General features: G+C 40.9%; 1 protein-coding gene across 1 annotated transcript in view; it reads left to right on the top strand.

Moving 5' to 3' along the window:
* CDK1 (cyclin dependent kinase 1) overlaps positions 1-5,713 on the top strand; it is a 28,687-nt gene extending 22,974 nt beyond the window's left edge. Inside the window, exon 9 of the transcript XR_002095735.1 lies at positions 5,535-5,713. The gene's annotated coding sequence lies outside the window, so the exon portion shown is untranslated. The remainder of the gene's footprint in view (positions 1-5,534) is intronic.
* Positions 5,714-6,545: the final 832 nt, after the last annotated feature.

Raw genomic sequence — 6,545 nt, 5'->3', positions numbered from 1 at the left:
TGCCAGGCCCAAGTGTTATGATCCCTGGAGTACATCACTGAGCTATCATCAATTTGTAATCCTAATGGGACTACTGGGGGGATTGTTCTAATTTCCTTGCCTGCCACAGTTGTAAGGAATAACTGCAAGCTTTGCTGGTGGCGATTGTACGAAGCATTAACTAATTTCCACCAGGGCTGGAGGACTAATTCTTCCTCTGTTACATGGGGCTGAATCAGGTTGATTGCTTCCATGGGAATTTGTCCCATCATGGCTTGCCGAATCATTCCCATGATTACATTTTGGGTGAGAGCCTGAGCTTGCTCACATGCTAAAGCCAATGATACATTATTTTGGAGACCATTAACTTTTCATCCCCTTCTATGAGTCTTTCCCACCCAGGAAATACCTTACTTATTAGCTGCTGTTCCTCACTTAACATTTTTAAAGATGCGGTTAATGGAGTTCCCATTTTCCCCATATTTTCAGTGGCATATGACAGTTTATTAGCAAGAACTTCTATATTTGCAGCATCAATTAAAAAGACTCCTGCTCCTACTGGTGCAATCCAATCACTTATGGTACAGGTTCCTCTTGAGTCCACGATGGCTTGCAGAAGAATAGACTGGAGCTGGGGATAGCCTTGGTTCCATAACAAAACTGGAGTGGCTTTCCAGTGTGCAACTGGCAAAGCTTTGCCAGGGGCAGCATGGGGCGAGGTTAGCAGCATAAAACTGGTAGCAACGCTGTAGGGCCAGGGGGTTGTTTCCATTTCCATAAAATCCATGAATAGAGTCTGGACATCAGATTCCAGATACAGCAGTGTTTTGGTGCACCTACGGGACATCAGGGTTCATGTTTGGAGACCTGTGAGGGGACAGAGAAAAGAAAAATAAACTCCCACACTCTCCCCGTATATACTGGGAGAAGCTGGGATCACATTGCAGGGTAAAAGTGGAGCATTGATCTACAAGAGGGTGGCCATAACAAACTGAGCACTTCTCTGGCCTTTTCCTGCCTCAACATCGGGGTAGGCACTGACAAGCCTATCCGATGCGTATTTTCCAACGGCTTAAAGCCGTTCCTTCCTGCTAGCCAAGAAGGGTGGCCGGCAGGATAGAGAAGACTGTTTACCCTATTCCTTGAGGATCCGGTGGTTTACCCTTCCATTCTTTGAGCTGTGAAGAATGAAACCATTTTCTGCAAAGTTTTCTACCTTTTCCATTCAGGATTTCAACCTGATAAACACTGGGGCTGGCTCAATTTACAATAAAGCAAGGACCATCCCAGGTGCGAGTCAAAGAGTGTTCCTTTGCTGCACAAGCTAAATCTTGTTTCAAGGTAGCCAGGGCAGTTTGTTGTTCTGCTCCCCATTCCTAAATCCTGTTTTTCTTTAATAATTTGTACAGAGGCTTAGCTTTGTCAGAGAACATTTCAATGAACTCTCTGGAGAAGTTAAAAGTTCCCAAAAGAGCTCGCAAAGAGTGTGTGTCTGTGGGAGCAGGTAGCTTTCCTACTGTCTCTCCCCTTTGCTGATCTGGAGTCCTCCCATCCTCTCCAAGACATACACCCAGGTATTTCACTTGTTGCTGCACTAACTAAGCCTTTTCTCTATTCACCTTAAATCCAGTTTCCTGTACTATAGTCAGCACCTCCATAGTGATTTCTCTGTTCATTTCTGAAGTGGGGGTGTATATCAAAATGTCATCCCCAAGAACATGGAGCTGAGAGGTAACACCTCTCATAAAACAGTTGCACAGTTTGAAAAAAGAACCAGATGGTATTTTAGGGGTAAATTCTAAGGCTTTGGCATCTCCAACTTTTAATAATCAGTTGAAACTGCACGTGCCTGGTACCTCCCTTATCCAGATTTGGTCTGTTAAGAGCAAAGGTATCATCTATAATATGATGCTACTGGTATACAATAGGGGCTGTATGTGCAATACAGAATTGTTTTTGTCAACTGAGTGTGTCACAGTGCTTTTCAGACTTCTGCCAGCTTTTTTTCCCCCACTATACTAAATTAGTTGGTGGAAATGGCCTTGGTAAGCAATAACCAGTATTGGTGTTTCATGGGGAGTTCATTTTTTGCCTTAGGTAGGGAAAGGTTACCTAAAATAGAACTTTAGTATCTCTTTTTCGGAAGTGAACCAAGTCAGTGCATTTAAAAATCAATACATTTTTCTACTAAATAAAGAGGGCAAAATGGAGATAAAGTGCCAATTATTTGCTTTCTTTTACAGAAGCCATCAACTTGCAAAAGTTCCAATATCCAAAATGTTGTTATTGACACCCATGCTTTTAAGGTGCCTAATAAATGAAAGCTTATCAATTGTCATGACTTCACTTTTCTCTTGTAGAAATCTACTGTTTGTACTAACCACAGCAGTAGTCTAAACCCATCTGTCTTCCACTTAATTGAAAAGAAACCTCATGGCTGGAAAAAGTTTGAATCTATGAGGGCAGGAGTCAGCAAGTATCCTTTTTACCTTGCTGCTTGCTGTTTAGTTGCTAAATTTTCAAAACAGAGTTCTGTATGCAGTGAGGGAAAAATGTGAGAACAGGAATTCAGTTTTTTTTCAAAATACTCAGCCTGCCTTTGGATCCTTATCTGGAAGAATAATGGCTGTATTTTTCTTGCTCATCAGATTTTTATCATCTGTTTTAGTGAGGTCAAAACATCGCTATTGCTTCTTACAAAGTCACACTGATTCCTTTGCAGAATAAAGCTTTGCAGGGAAGAGAGGAAACTTTAAACACTTCTGGTACTCATCCATTGGATTAATTTTCTAGAGCAGTGGTGACAAACTTGTTTGCCCTACAGACCAAATGAGCAGTGCCAGCTTGGTCTGCAGGCTGTATCCAGTCCATGGGCTCTATTCAGCTGCATGAAGATTGGAAATCTGGCAGGAAGGGAATTGTGGCAGTGTTAATTGCCACTGTTCCCCCAATGCCAAATGTCCCTGTTTAGAACAGTTCAGAGAAATCTTTACCTTCATATGTGCTAGTGCAAATATCAGTCTGAAAGGCATTTTTCTATTGGTAGCACTTCTACTAATGGTATAGTTTCATGGGCAATGAGCAAGTTGTCCTTTTATAGATGAAGAGTATGGAAACATCCTGCCTGTGAGCAAGCTAGGTAAAGCCAAAGTGTCCTCTCATTTTACTAATGTGTCCCTGCCTCGCTTTCTTACAAAATTTTTGGCAATGCGAACTCTTCCCTCTACTTGAATTTTCTATCTTCAGATGTTGTAGCACAACCTTATAAAGTTGTCTCAAGTCATCTAGTTTATGGTTGCTTTCTCCACTGATTTTTCTGCACCTTTTAGAAAGGAGGTAGTTTTCTCACTAGCTCATTCTTATGCCACACATCATGAACTGATACTACTGAAACCACCATACCACAAGTCCTTTTCCCTGCCCTATGGAGCTTGCTGTACTAAGACAAGAAATACAAGGGAAGGGAAATAAGTCAACAGTTCCAGGAAAGAAAAATCTGCAGAAAATCACAATGTTTAACACTTGCCTGAAGTGGGTGCTTTTTGTGGGAGGAAGGAGGGAGGAAAGGAGGAAGAAACAGGTGGAAAATTCAAAAAGGAGAGTTTTTTTCCCTTTTGAGTCTGGGTCTGGTGTTTTATTCCCTGATATAACTTTCCTTCCTTGTTTATGTTGAAACAAGGAAGGGATCCTAGAAGTGAGTTTTAAGAAGAATTTAAGAGGATGTTGATGGGCAAGTGAGAGACTGCTCCAAGTGCAGAGTGCCCAGAAAGATTATGAAACCACAAATCCAGGAGAGACTGAGCACAAGTAGGCATGAGCATAGGGAATGAGGCCCCTGCTAAACATTACATATATTATGCAATTAATAGGTTAATCACACAATAAATCTAGATAATTATTCTGCACTTGCAACCTATCACACAACTGAACTGGTTAATTGCACAATAAATTTAGACCAGCCACATGTGCAAAGTAATTATCACATGATAAAAAAGGTCTATCCAGCTATAAAAAGAATCAGCCAGCTATAAAGTTAGTGCTTGAAAATATGTAACAACTCTAGCTGGTTTCTAGCCAGCTTTAATTTGAATGCTGTAGCAGGGCCCCAAGTTTTTTCAGCTTACCTGAACGACACACTATAACCCGTTACCACGTGGGATTTCTTTAGCTTGACACTCGCTGTTTATCTAACAGTCTAAGCAACGCATTTTTTGTCTCTGAAACAGTGTCTCTATTACATCTCAGGCTCCCTGTATTTCTCTGATGAAGCTCACCAAGCGGTAGCTGACTCCTCTGTTGCCTTGTGAACTAACCTGTTTTATTGGGTCTTTCAGTAACAAAGTTCTGGTAAAAGAAGGGCGGTGGAATTCCAGTACATTGGAGCAGACTCATTTAATCTGCTGTCTGCTTGATTAATCAAGTCTGCTGGAGCATGGGAATTGCCATGCAGCCTCCTGCATCTCACATACCAGCATCCCCACACTTAAAAATGGTGGCGAGAGCACTTTATCTAAAGCTCATGTGAGCTTTAGTTCAAGTGCCCCTGCTGTCATTTTTAAGCACAGGGACACTGATACATGAGACACAGTGGTGCTTTAATTAGAGTGGCTCTCAGAGTCACACCACACCCCAGCCCTAGAGCATGTGTAAAAGTACCCCAAATGGTCACTTTTCCTTTCTGGTACTATGGTCAGTCTCTTACTTGTATTTATCATATCACTTGAGGCCTTCACTCAAGATGTGGTCCCATTCTCCTAGGTGCGGTATAAACATTGTTCCTGTACAATTAGCTATATTGGGTTCCAGCTTTTGTGAACCCAATACAGCTAATTTATAGAACAATTTAAGAAAGGAGTATTCTGATTCTGAACCACATGATGAAGTGAACTTAAACAGAAAAGGGAAGCATGTGTACTGCATGTGGCAAGACTGAGTTCAGTGGAAAAATCATTTTATTTAGAGGAAAATGAGAGAGCAGCTGTACTTCATTACCTGCCATTTTACAGAGTGGATAGTTAATGCTGGAGGGAAGAAGGTTAGGAAAGTGATGTGTGACAAGGGGATGTAGGTTAATGATTAAAAAGAAATTATGAACAATGCTACATAGTTCCTAAAAATAAAACTTGGAAAATGTCCCTCATGTACAAGTCAGGTTCTTATTTCAATGTATTAACTAAATTACTGTAATAGCTATGGGACAAGTCAATGGGTCTAGTGGTAAATGGGAAATACACTTTATTAAAACCATAATGTCAAATATGCCTCAGCTGTAATTCCATTGATGTTATATCAGGTTTAAATCTGGCCCTTCACTTTTTTGTATGGATTTGTCTCCAGCGCATAAGTGAATTTTTCTAATGGTCTAAGAACTTCCTTCACTTGAAACCTGAAAATATTCGGAGAGACTATTGAACTGAAAAATGCTATTTGGACATCATCTCCTCCTCTTCAGCCACACAACCCCCAGTTCTCATGATGTAATGTTGAGATAAGCACCACGTTAGCCGCAGCATTGCTCCACCCTGGCTAATCTATTCTGTTAAGTTGTATTGCAGGAAAAGGGCAAGAGGGGTATGGACACAGGATCCATCGGTGATGCAAATGCTTGAGGACAGTGAATGGAGAAGTCCTACCACTACCTAGAAGAAAACTATCCAATTTGCAAAACTGGAGCTGTCTGGATTTTGCAACTACTAAGCAGCAATTTAAGAATCAATAAATTATTATTACATAACCAAAGTCCCTTTCTGCTCAAAGGAAAAAGACTGTGAAATGGGCTCTATGGCGATCATCTCCAGTAAATGATTAAAAACTTACCAACAACTCTCACTAGCCTTCTTATGATTGTATCAGTATCGCTAGCAATCCCTGTAAAACCTTGTGTTTACATCTCATTGTTTTGCTTATGCAGTGGAGCAACAATGTTTAATGGTGGTACTTTCAGGATGAAGAGATTCCTTAGCAGGTTGATGGCTTATCAGTTGTAAAACAGCTTGTTGCTGTATCTTCTTCCTGAAAAGCCTGTGCCAATTTACTGCAATATAAAAATAAGCCAGCAGCTTATATGTGCTCTTGTTGCAAAAAAGCCATCAGCATACTGAGTTTTATTAACAAAAGTATCACTTTCAAATCAAGAGAAGTGATTCTTCTCTGTTGAGGCCTCATCTGGTGTACCAGGCGTCAAACAGGTGAGGCCTTACTTGGAGAACTGCGTCCAGTTTTGGGTCAGATTAGAAAGGCCAGTACAGAACAACAAAACTGGTTAGGGGCCTGGGAAACAAGATTTATGAGGAAAGATTGAAAGGGTTAGGGGTATTTAGTCTGGAGTAAACAAGACTGAGGAAGAATTTGATAAGTCTTCAAAAAACTGAAGGACAATTGGGCTTTCCTTTGTGGCTGTAAGGGACAGGACTAAGAACACTGGCTTCAAGCTGCATCAGAGGAAACTTAGGATAGTGATTAAGTGAAACTTTCTGACCATGAGGGTTGTCAAGCATTGGAACCAGCTACCTAGAGAAATTGTAGAATCTCCATCCTTTCAAATTTTAAAGAGCAGGTGGCTGGGA

Source organism: Gavialis gangeticus, unplaced genomic scaffold (genome assembly GCF_001723915.1).
Source record: "Gavialis gangeticus isolate Ggan-Ray unplaced genomic scaffold, GavGan_comp1, whole genome shotgun sequence".
NCBI classification, from domain to species: Eukaryota; Metazoa; Chordata; order Crocodylia; family Gavialidae; genus Gavialis; species Gavialis gangeticus.
The sequence above is the reverse complement of the archived record's forward strand: the minus strand, read 5'-3'. Positions and strand labels throughout refer to the sequence as shown.